Consider the following 13479-nt stretch of genomic DNA (forward strand, 5'->3'; position numbering starts at 1 on the left):
TTACGAAATGAGACAATACGTGCTTATTGTTAACCAGCGTTCTTGAAAATGAGAAACATGGTGGTTTGCAGACTTAACACGGTTTGGAAATAATTTCTTCATATTTTTTGGTGTTATCTGTCGTTTACATATCCTTCCTAAAACACCAAAGTGCGAATATTTCCAAACATCTAAATTAGCTAAAAATTTAGGACATGTTACAAAACTATATTGTCTAGAATTTTAGAAGAGTACTTTTAATATTGGCCGGTTATTTTTCACACAGCGACGTTAACTAGGCAATGTACTATAACCTATAACATTAACTAAAACACCAAAGTGCGAATATTTCCAAACATCTAAATTAGCTAAAAATTTAGGACATGTTACAAAACTATATTTTCTAGAACTTTAGAAGAGTACTTTTAATATTGGCCGGTTATTTTTCACACAGCGACGTTAACTAGGCATATCCCCATACTTTTTACGTAGGCTATTTGTAGAGGTCACGCGTCAATGGGAAAGAGCACTGTGTATTATGTATAGGAAAACGGACAGTAACTGCAGTATGGGTAGTTTTAGGGGAACAAATTTGTCTCGCTATCTGAGCAAAAAATAATTGTCAAGAAATGTTACTGTTACCTGTTCAGACTTCCTGTTCATGGTTTATTAATGTACAAAGCAAAAATAATGTACAAACTGGAAAGTAGATTTGTATATATAGAATAAGTGTGGATTGTGGTGACAACATTTTGTTTGATACAATTTCGGTAATGGCGGAGTTTCCCTTCAAAAATGGCAATGTTTTGTTATCAATGAACCTATAAAGTAGAAATAATGTACAAACTGGAAAGTTGTTTTGTGTAACCTAGAATAAGTGTGGATTGTGGTGACAACATTTGTTTGATACAATATCGGTAATGACGGGGTCGGCGGGATGAGTTTCCCTTCAAAAATGGCATTTTTTGTTATCAATGAATCTATAATTTAAGCAGTTGAACTTCGTCAAAAGCATGAATTATTATTTGGCCCGAGTAGAACTAAGAAGTATTGGTCTATATTTTTACTTATTTAGGCCTACTTATAAACCAATAAATTGCACCATGAGTGCTTATCGTGAAATGTGTAAAGTGTGAGTGCTCAATCATTGCTTTTAAATAGCCCTAAGGCACCACATCAAATTTGGTTCTATAGCACTATCGGTGCCCAGTTAGGTACCGATGACTCTTTCTATCATATCTTTAAGATATAATGCATTCTATCAAGCGTAATAATTAACATTTGCATAGGGTTATCGCTTTCAATTAAATAAAAAAACGATAGCATTGCTGAATTGGTCAGTGTGCGATAGAAAGAGCCATTGGTACCTATAGGGGCACCGATAGCGTTATAGGACCAACGCTAGAAAGAGCCATCGGTACAATAGAAAGAGCCATCGGTACCTATCGGGGCACCGATAGCGTTATAGGACCAACGCTAGAAAGAGCCACCGGTACGATAGAAAGAGCCATCGGTATCTATAGGGGCACCGATAGCGTTATAGGACCAACGCTAGAAAGAGCCACCGGTACGATAGAAAGAGCCATCGGTATCTATAGGGGCACCGATAGCGTTATAGGACCAACGCTAGAAAGAGCCATCGGTGCGATAGAAAGAGCCATCGGCACCTATAGAGGCACTGATAGCGTTATAGGACCAACGCTAGAAAGAGCCATCGGTACGATAGAAAGAGCCATCGGTACCTATCAGGGCACCGATAGCGTTATAGGACCAACGCTAGAAAGAGCCATCGGTACGATAGAAAGAGCCATCGGTATCTATAGGGGCACCGATAGCGTTATAGGACCAACGCTAGAAAGAGCCATCGGTACAATAGAAAGAGCTATCGGCACCTATAGAGGCACTGATAGCGTTATAGGACCAACGCTAGAAAGAGCCATCGGTACGATAGAAAGAGCCATCGGTATCTATAGGGGCACCGATAGCGTTATAGGACCAACGCTAGAAAGAGCCATCGGTACAATAGAAAGAGCCATCGGCACCTATCGGGGCACCGATAGCGTTATAGGACCAACGCTAGAAAGAGCCATCGGTACGATAGAAAGAGCCATCGGCACCTATCGGGGCACCGATAGCGTTATAGGACCAACGCTAGAAAGAGCCATCGGTACGATAGAAAGAGCCATCGGTACCTATAGGGGCACCGATAGCGTTATAGGACCAACGCTAGAAAGAGCCATCGGTACGATAGAAAGAGCCATCGGCACCTATCGGGGCACCGATAGCGTTATAGGACCAACGCTAGAAAGAGCCATCGGTACAATAGAAAGCGCCATCGGTACCTATCGGGGCACCGATAGCGTTATAGGACCAACGCTAGAAAGAGCCATCGGTACGATAGAAAGAGCCATCGGTACCTATAGGGGCACCGATAGCGTTATTGGACCAACGCTAGAAAGAGCCATCGGTACAATAGAAAGAGCCATCGGTACCTATAGGGGCACCGATAGCGTTATAGGACCAACGCTAGAAAGAGCCATCGGTACAATAGAAAGCGCCATCGGTACCTATCGGGGCACCGATAGCGTTATAGGACCAACGCTAGAAAGAGCCATCGGTACGATAGAAAGCGCCATCGGTACCTATCGGGGCACCGATAGCGTTATAGGACCAACGCTAGAAAGAGCCATCGGTACGATAGAAAGAGCCATCGGTATCTATAGGGGCACTGATAGCGTTATAGGACCAACGCTAGAAAGAGCCATCGGTACGATAGAAAGAGCCATCGGTACCTATCGGGGCACCGATAGCGTTATAGGACCAACGCTAGAAAGAGCCATCGGTACGATAGAAAGAGCCATCGGTACCTATCGGGGCACCGATAGCGTTATAGGACCAACGCTAGAAAGAGCCATCGGTACGATAGAAAGAGCCATCGGTACCTATCGGGGCACCGATAGCGTTATAGGACCAACGCTAGAAAGAGCCATCGGCACCTATCGGGGCAACGTTAGTGCTATAGGATCAAAAATCACATTAGCAAAAATCACATTAGCACCCTGGAAACTATTCAGCGTCGTGCCACCAGGTTCATATTGGGTCAACGGCGGGGGGATCAATCATATGGGGAGCGTCTCAAACAACTCAACATCATGGATCTTAACAACAGAAGGAAATATTTGTCTATATGTTTTGCCTGTACTTGTATATTAAATTGTAACAATTTTGGTTTCAGCAATTGGTCTGTAAATACACGTCACTCAGAAAACTTAGTTTTTAATCATAATATCACACCCAAAACTGACAGTTTCAAATTTACCATTGCTGTAAATTTCCCTCGCCTGTGGGCTGGTTTGCCAAATTCTGTTAAGGATCATTTTATCTTGTACATGGGCACAAAGTCTTTTAAAAAACATTTAAAAACTTATTTAGTAAATAATAGTACTGAAGAGCAGGACTCTTAAATTTTGTTGTCTCGGTTTTCTGCTCAGTGACCTACTTTATCCGTCTTCATGGCCTGTGTTGGTCTGGTGGGTGGGAGTGGGGTGTTGCTGGGTGGGTTGGTTGGGTTCAGGTGGGCCGGGGAGGAGGGGGGGGGGGGGGGGAAATCCATGTGTCTGATAGGTAGGGGTCACTGAGCAGATTTCCATTTGTAATAATGTATTAATGTGTACATCCATATCGGGAGGGTGGGCTTGTCGGCTGCTGCATGTGTCTCTCTTCATTTGTTAGCCTTGGGCGGATGCCGGACTCGTCCCGGGTCCCGGTCGCCTGGGGTCGTCCCCGGGTTGCCTGGTTTGGGAATGTTTTCTGTATTCCTTCATGTAGGCAATGTGGCTTGGGGATGATTTGGAGTGGCCTCCACGTGGCATGGGTCTGGTTTTTGTTCCTGGCTGGTGGGTGGGGAGACACGTGTGGTGGCTGGCAGGTGCATCCTTGTGATGTGGATGTACACACAATGTGTTTAAACAGTGCAATAGTCTTTTTATGTAATTGCCCCAATGGGTTGGAGGAGTCACACCTTTTGGTGACAGTGTCTTGATCCTCTGACTCTTCCTGGCTAGCCCATTGGGTCTATTTTTTACTTTTGTTTCCTTTTGTATGTATTGCGTAATTTTACTTTGATTTGTGATGTATTTCTAGCCGAATTTGTAAAATAAAATAAAATAAAATAAAATAAAACAGATGTGGTGCCTAAAACTATATTATTGTTCTTAGGTGTCAATAAAAAATAACACTATTTCCATTTTCTTTTGAAACATCAAAGGTCCGTTTTATGGGGACTAAAGGCTTTGAAGGGTTTACAAAAAGATCTCTGTTTTGGAAAATCTATTCTAGCTAGCTACGGGTCTGGATGCCGTGAAAAATACAGCTACTGACCAAGTAGATAATATTTCCTAATATTTGGGCAAGAAAAATGAAAATTGCCAACCAAGTAAATTATTCTTATTTACATTCCTCATTTGTCCCTGGTGCGCGGGTGTCCAAAACCAAAGCAAAAACTGCTATTTTTTTCATCCATACGGAGGGGTGTCTAAGAGCAAATTGAAGTCCCAGTTGAAGCCAAACGAAAAACCTTCAATTCAAAGAAACCTCATCGCGATCAGAGGGTATAGATTTGTTGTAGGAAGTGGGGGACGAAACATCAAAATAATACTTAACGTGGATGTGTCCTCTGGATTTATTGCTCACGCTGACTATAGAGGCTAATAGAGATAGAGAGATAGCACTGCGCGTTTCTGAAGTCTGCCATTGTAAATTCCATCTTCAGGAAAGATAATCTCGACCATGAACTGCTTAAGAACTATGATGTTACGGGTAGGAAATACCGGGCGTAGCTAGGGGTTGTGGAGCCCGGGTCTAAGGATACATAATACCCCTAGTATAAATTGCACAAATACTACTAATTAATTTTGGTTATAATGAAGTTGAATTTCGGTCTTAAATTGATCTTTGAGATGACTATTTGTGCTGAAATCTGCACGAAAATTTTGACTTTCATCGCTTTGAAAGGGCGCAATATCGATGCTGAATTGGTCGATTCGGGGGCTAAATCATCTCTTAACCACGATAACGCAAATATAAACAACAAACACATTGATTATGATTCACAACAAATTAATTATTTAATGGAAAGTATAGTATGATTGCAGTGGCGTAGCGTCATAGGGGGACGTGCCCCAATCGTTTTGAAAATTTACAAAATCCCATAGTAAAATTGCTGAAAAAGGTTTGTGCCCCCCCCCCACGCAGTCACGCTACGCCACTGTAATGGGCAACTTAAATATTTCATATCTTTATATAATAATAAATATATACCCAAAAGAATTGCGAAATCATTTGCGTACAAAATCCTAGCACAGATGACAATTTCCACAACGGTGCTGCTTTCGTCATTTTCTTTTTTCAGGATTCATCCACACTGTTCCACTTTCATTAAGAGAATAGTATATCCCCTTTTGGGAAAAACTGCGCACTTTGGCGTACTCTGAAGTTTCTTCGTTATTGCTGGATTAGTAGCACATTATTGGCTACGCAAAAATGACTGGTTCACAAGTACTTTTTAAATCGCATCGCAATAATCACATTAAAGTGCACATCACAACACTTCCATAAAATCTGCCCCGAAATCATGTTTTACCCCGGGGTTTTACCTAGGGCTTAGAATCCCGTTGTTGTATATGCGCCTCCGATTGGTTGAAATAGCGAGTACGAGCCCGAGTTATATCGTGTCATATCACACGGCCAAGAACCAATAAGAACTTTCCCAAGTTTTCAAGAATTCATTATAATTTATATTAAACAACCCAAATTACCGTGCCTACTTACAGACATTACTATTACTTTTATACACTGCAACACTGCCCTTTTCTGAGATTCTCCAAATGACGTCATTATCACTGAACTACATCATGAGTTCATCGTTCATCTTGGGATTGTCAGTAGATCAAATATAGATCTGACTGACTTTGTTATTGTAAATTAATTGATTTCATGAGAGGGGATTCCCATCTCTCATCATTATAATTTTAAATGTATATGATAAGTTAATTTATTCAGGGTACATCACCATGTCGGTGTCAAATCTACACTTCATTAGCGAGCGTGCGCTGTCAGTCCAACTGCAGGATTATAGGTGTATGTACCTCAAGAACAACATCCAGTCAGCCTACAGGAAACACCATTCTACCGAGACAGCATTGACTCCCGTACATAGCTTTCATTGCGTTTGATCGATGATATATTATAAGAGATCAAACGTGATGCCCGACTTGTACTTGTTCGCAGCATTTGATAGCATTGACTAAGACTGGATCATTGATGGCGTTATGGAGTTGCCGGCCCTTTTTAAGTGGATGGGAGTCATACTTGAGGGAGCGTTATCAAGCTGTTTCTGTTGGCAAACTTGACATCCGTTTCAATATGGAGTGTCACCGGGTCAAACAATTGGACCGAAGGATGAGACTAGATTGTTGCAACAACTTGCTGTATGGTTTGCCTGATACTTAAGTTAGACAGCTTCGGCGCATCCAGATCGCAGTAATATGTTGTGGTATGATGAGTGTTATTGTCCGGCTGCAACTATTCCCGCAACTACTCTACGCTGGCTATTACACCCATCCCATCCCAAGGCGTATGCTATTTAAAATGATAAATATTACTGGTCTATAAATCATTGAATTGGTCTCTTCTGGCATGGGTTTGCACTTTCGCATTTTGTGATTCTTATAGGACTGTTTCCCTGGTTTCTTCGTATGGGGAAATCCGTCTCGAAGGCTGCACCTTTTAGAATGAAATAAGACTTCCAGAACTGCGAAAGAGTTCGGATATCACACAGTGTCATCGCCCCAATATCTTCATGGCAGAAATCTCCATGGTATGTTGAATCCACAGCCACGCATGGCCATTTTGTTCCGACCTGTTTAATAGTATTGAGACGTATAATGGGCCGAGGGACATCCGACTAAGGCTATTGACAATAGCCTGGTGACTGACCTCTGTGTGTGTGAGTGAGCATGGTATACGCCATGAGGTCATCTGCTTTTAGACTGCCTCCACGAGTGGCCTACGCTGCACTATAGTTCAGCACATATAAAATCAGAATTTTTGTCGGTTTTTGAGCTCAATACGCACGGTTCTTTCTCAATACGTAAGCTAACGACTATCATATCCTTTCAACACAATCTTATATTCAAGTGCAAGCAAAAATTATAGCTTCTTTAGAATAAAAAAAATTACGGGAGATATTCATCATTTTCTACCCCGGTATACAAAGATTTGTCGTCTGAATATCAAATCGTGCATAGCATATTCACGTGTATCGATCCCGGGTATTGATCTTAGTGTCTCTGCTGTACAATGTAATTATTAACCAGGCGATGTCGGTGTGTATCATGACACTCGCTAGCACTAACATCATACGAAAAATTATTTGTTGTCAATGTATGTATAACAAATATCCAACAGAGATTATTTCTGACATTCCTCTTTGATGAAAAATGTGGAATTCATTTATTTGCCATAAATATCTAAACAAAAGCACATCTATGACATGTAACTGACCCATGGAATTTATCACACATGATAGTTGGTGTATGTAAATGTTTACTTTTCAATAGGGACTAACCTGAAAAGGGTCGCTATGACTGAGACCCCTTAATATCATAATATTAGTTTTCATTATTTTGTAAAGGTTGGCTCAACGTGTGTGCGTTTAACAAATCCATAATTTAATATCATTAAACATCATGCAGCCAATATATTATGATTATCTCATGGAAGGATCTTATCGTCCTTAATTGAATCATGCAATGAATTTTATGATTGCGTGATATGATGATGACATAGGAAAAACCCTTCCACGCTTCGTCTATCGTCATATTAATGTTACATCTTCAAAGTAAAATAAAATCAGGTTTGATAATACCACAATGTCAAATTTACAATCTAGTCTGCTGTGGTTTACCGTGTTCTTGCAAAGGAGCAATGAACTATAAAAAACAATTCGTCCAAATTAGAAGAAAAAAAGTCGGACATGAGAGTTCAAGTGTCTAGATCGTAAACAATTTTCCGAGCATTCTTCGCGCCGGTAAAATAACTATTCACAGGGCAGATGAGACTGACGTTCAAGAAACAATACTAATCGAGAACATTATTTCATTTTGAATCAGTCGAACACAAAGGCAATTGCACAAAAATTCCATCCAAATGTAGCTAAATGTATAGAACATAATCCAGTAAATCCACGGGCAACAATAACGAAAGCAGCAACAAACGCAGTGCAAACAAACAAACATCAGCAACTTACCAAAAATGTATACTGTTAAAATTCCAAATGCAGTTATTACCTAAGCGCCATTTATCGTGTTTGTAAGGTTCGATCTTGCATTCGATCATTACACAAAGCATACGCATATGTGAACAAGTATTGCGAAATCAGGGCTTCCCCGCCATTTTGACACAAATCACGCAATGGGAAAAAACCGTAGCCACCTGGGCTTTTATCATCTTCTGTAGTACAACGTATAAGCATAGACAGTGGTGAAGACACACGTTTCCACTGAATGAATGAATGAATGATTTTATCTTTTCCCATTCCCCTCATATCAAGAATTCCACCTACCAAGTTTAAGCCCAATCAGAAAGTTAAATTTGAATGCTCCAAGACCTTTGACCTCCGACTTAAACTCAATGCAGCTTATAACACTCCTCGTATATTCCGCGATCTCCAGTGTGATCATTTTGGGTCAAAACTGACGGAACCTTTTACACACACGTGCACACATAGTACAAGAAACAATACTAATCGATCTCCAGTGTGATCATTTTGGATCAAAACTGACGGAACCTATTACTAGGCATGTCCACTAAAAATTGAAGTACTTTTAAATTGATTCAGACCTAACTTATTGGCTGGGAATTGATGAAAGAAACATTTTGGCGTTTAAATAATCTTAATCGGACGTTTCATTCCAGAGATATGGCCTTTTGAGTGTGACGGTTTTATATAGGGCTGCTAGAACATGTTAAAAAGTTAAAGTCCAAAAAGGATTACTAACAGAAAGTGTAATTTTAAGGTACTTTTTCTTAATGTATTTATTAACTAGCGTTATCTGGCACATTATATTTGCTTATAACAACATGAAAATAAGATCATCCTGAAAATTTAATCGATTTTGTTGACATACAACAAAAAAATATAAGACCTCAAAACCCATGGTTTGTTTGGTGAAACCGCAAGCATGATCATAGATGGCCGCCATGGAAAATATCTCCATAGAGGAGATGAACAATAAGTGCATTATTTCAAATGAATGGCGGTAGTCTTAAACATTGTTCAATCTTTTACGGTCAGCACATTTTATCTTCAAAAATTATTATATTTCATCATGGCATAAGTTTGGTAACATTAATCACTACCAATTTTGAGAAATTTGCTCCAACTCAAAGGTTATCATTGAGCAATACACTGTGTGCATGGAAGCCATGATGGTCCCCGGTTTTTATACTCTCTATGAAATGGACATGGTAGTGAGAAGTGCACGGGGAAGTGCATGATTTGAGATGGGCCGCGGTAGGCTTAAACATTCTTAAATTTCTTAACATCCTACACATTTTGTCTTCAACAGAGATTATTTTCATTTTGGACTTTACTAAGTCCAGATATATTTTAAACTTGAAATTAAATTCACTTTGTGTAACAAGTATGATTTTGAATGTCCAATTTATTATCCATTCCAAAAGGAGCACCCCCCTTCCAAGGCTATATGATTAGGATTTGGACTAAGGTTAGGAAGTTGATATAGGATTAGGGTTTGCCTGTTAAGGGTATGTTAGGGTTAAGGTTGGGATTAGGGTTAGGTTAGGGTTAGGATTAGGATTAGGGTTAGGATTAGGGTTAGGATTAGAATTACGGTTAGTGTTATGGCCCATGTTTAGGGTTTAGGGTTATAGGGTACCGTATGTAGGAGGGTCTGCAATTACCTTGGATAAAATACAGTTGTTTGTGTGGGTGTGTGTACATCTGTACAGGTACATGTATGGCTATGTGAATATAGGCCTGTGATTCATATGAAGAATGTGCATGGTCTTTTTTATAGTACAAGGACAAATTGGCCAATGCCAGAGGCTATATGCATACCAATGTGTGTACATCTACAAATGAGAAATTTTTGGTGGTTTGCTTTTCATTGCAAATTGCAGTCATTTTAAATTATCGCAGTTTTTTTATTTTCAACTTCCTACGCACAAAATGGCGTTTAATTTACTCGCAACATTACGCGTCTGGTAAAGCCGTGAAATTGTGCCTATTCAGAGGATATCTCATCATTTGTATAATGTACATCATCACTATACTTGTCCATGTTATCAAAGATATGGCTATATGCAGCTGTGAATTTCCAGCCCCCCCCCCCCCCTTATGGCCAGGGTACCAGGGGATGGGTGGCTGGGACTTATACCAGGGCTAAATTTCAAAAATGTTAAAACTCCCCGCCAAGTCCCGGACCGACGGGAAACAACACATGGCCGGCCCTACAGGGACAAATTTTGTGTCAATGCCCGTCTGTTATAATAAACTGCCCGGCTATTTGTTCCGGGTACTGATCTGCACTGCAGGCAGGGGTTGGAGTGGGTCAGGGACTCAGGGTTTCAATTGACAAGTGCATTGTCAACAGTCTTCATTTTCACGTGCATGAAATCTATAAGCTTAACTACTGAACATACGGGCCTATGCACCCCCCCACAATCATAATTACTCACATCACTAGTATCACAGGGTCAGGGTTTCAATTGACAAGTGCATTATCAACAGCCTTGCATTTTAACGTGCATGAAATCTATAAGCTTAAATACTGAATATACAGGCCTATGTACCCCCCAGCACACACACACAATCATAATTACTCACATCACTAGTATCACAGGGTCAGGGTTTCTATTGACAAGTGCATTATCAACAGCATTGCATTTTCACGTGCATGAAATCTATAAGCTTACGGAACATACAGGTCTATGTCCCCCCACACACACACACATCATAATTACTCACATCACTAGTATCACAGACATTCAAATTCCATCATGAAATCTATTCGGCTTTCACAGTACAGTGATTTTCAAGTTCAAACGCTAGCTCTTCAAAGGTGCTGAATTCGACCATCGTGCAAATCGCCAGATATCGCATCAGCAAATTATTATCAGGGCGCACATCACTGAAAATGATGCCAGTTTTTCTCTATAAAAATGCTAATTAAAATCATTTAAACAATTTTTGATATCTGCCATCTGTGATACAATTGTAGGATTTAATATTACTAATCATTACCAATCCAAATTTAGCCAAAATTATGCAAATTTCTGCTCATTTTAATGCTATCTATGTTTTTTCTTAGAATAAAAATTAATTAAGATTTGTTCCAAGTCTACCATGTTACAATACTGATAATTCAATAAAAAAACTTTTTAGACTGCAACAAGTCTGTCCTAAAACATTGTATTTATTTGGATAATGAATTGAAATTCAAAATCATATTTGCTACACAAAGTAAAATTATTTGAAGTTTGAAATATATAGTGGACAAAATAAAGTCCAATTTGAAAGAATTTAATGTTCAGTAAGGTGTATGGCTCAAGGCTTGGATAGCAGTTATCCATGTTTGACCAATGCATGCATGGATAGCCCTAGTGAAATGGACATTGGATAGCTCTTATCCATAGTGCTGAGTGACCAGCATGGATAATTGCTATCCATTTTGCCTCTCAGTTTACATGTGTTTGGCCCAAGGCTTGGATAGCAGTTATCCATGCATACAAGTGAAATGGGAAAATAATGGATAGCTCTTATCCATCCCAGTGCTGACCAGCATGGATAATTGCTATCCATTTTGCTTGTCAGATTACATATTACAACAGAGATTATTTTCATTTTGGACTTTACTAAGTCCAGATATATTTTAAACTTGAAATTAAATTCACTTTGTGTAACAAGTATGATTTTGAATGTCCAATTTATTATCCATTCCAAAAGGAGCACCCCCCTTCCAAGGCTATATGATTAGGATTTGGACTAAGGTTAGGAAGTTGATATAGGATTAGGGTTTGCCTGTTAAGGGTATGTTAGGGTTAAGGTTGGGATTAGGGTTAGGTTAGGGTTAGGATTAGGATTAGGGTTAGGATTAGGGTTAGGATTAGAATTACGGTTAGTGTTATGGCCCATGTTTAGGGTTTAGGGTTATAGGGTACCGTATGTAGGAGGGTCTGCAATTACCTTGGATAAAATACAGTCGTTTGTGTGGGTGTGTGTACATCTGTACAGGTACATGTATGGCTATGTGAATATAGGCCTGTGATTCATATGAAGAATGTGCATGGTCTTTTTTATAGTACAAGGACAAATTGGCCAATGCCAGAGGCTATATGCATACCAATGTGTGTACATCTACAAATGAGAAATTTTTGGTGGTTTGCTTTTCATTGCAAATTGCAGTCATTTTAAATTATCGCAGTTTTTTTAATTGCAACTTCCTACGCACAAAATGGCGTTTAATTTACTCGCAACATTACGCGTCTGGTAAAGCCGTGAAATTGTGCCTATTCAGAGGATATCTCATCATTTGTATAATGTACATCATCACTATACTTGTCCATGTTATCAAAGATATGGCTATATGCAGCTGTGAATTTCAGCCCCCCCCTTATGGCCAGGGTACCAGGGGATGGGTGGCTGGGACTTATACCAGGGCTAAATTTCAAAAATGTTAAAACTCCCCGCCAAGTCCCGGACCGACGGGAAACAACACATGGCCGGCCCTACAGGGACAAATTTTGTGTCAATGCCCGTCTGTTATAATAAACTGCCCGGCTATTTGTTCCGGGTACTGATCTGCACTGCAGGCAGGGGTTGGAGGGGGTCAGGGACTCAGGGTTTCAATTGACAAGTGCATTGTCAACAGTCTTCATTTTCACGTGCATGAAATCTATAAGCTTAACTACTGAACATACGGGCCTATGCACCCCCCCACAATCATAATTACTCACATCACTAGTATCACAGGGTCAGGGTTTCAATTGACAAGTGCATTATCAACAGCCTTGCATTTTAACGTGCATGAAATCTATAAGCTTAAATACTGAATATACAGGCCTATGTACCCCCAGCACACACACAATCATAATTACTCACATCACTAGTATCACAGGGTCAGGGTTTCTATTGACAAGTGCATTATCAACAGCATTGCATTTTCACGTGCATGAAATCTATAAGCTTACGGAACATACAGGTCTATGTCCCCCCCCACACACACACAATCATAATTACTCACATCACTAGTATCACAGACATTCAAATTCCATCATGAAATCTATTCGGCTTTCACAGTACAGTGATTTTCAAGTTCAAACGCTAGCTCTTCAAAGGTGCTGAATTCGACCATCGTGCAAATCGCCAGATATCGCATCAGCAAATTATTATCAGGGCGCACATCACTGAAAATGATG

The 13479-nt window shown here is 40.0% G+C and overlaps 1 protein-coding gene across 1 annotated transcript in view; it reads right to left on the minus strand.

Annotated features, from left to right (window-relative positions):
* LOC140163638 (serine/threonine-protein kinase TBK1-like) overlaps positions 1-8801 on the minus strand; it is a 41093-nt gene extending 32292 nt beyond the window's left edge. The window contains exon 1 of the mRNA XM_072186952.1: positions 8288-8801. The gene's annotated coding sequence lies outside the window, so the exon portion shown is untranslated. The remainder of the gene's footprint in view (positions 1-8287) is intronic.
* Positions 8802-13479: the final 4678 nt, after the last annotated feature.

Source organism: Amphiura filiformis, chromosome 11 (assembly GCF_039555335.1).
Source record: "Amphiura filiformis chromosome 11, Afil_fr2py, whole genome shotgun sequence".
NCBI lineage: Eukaryota > Metazoa > Echinodermata > Ophiuroidea > Amphilepidida > Amphiuridae > Amphiura > Amphiura filiformis.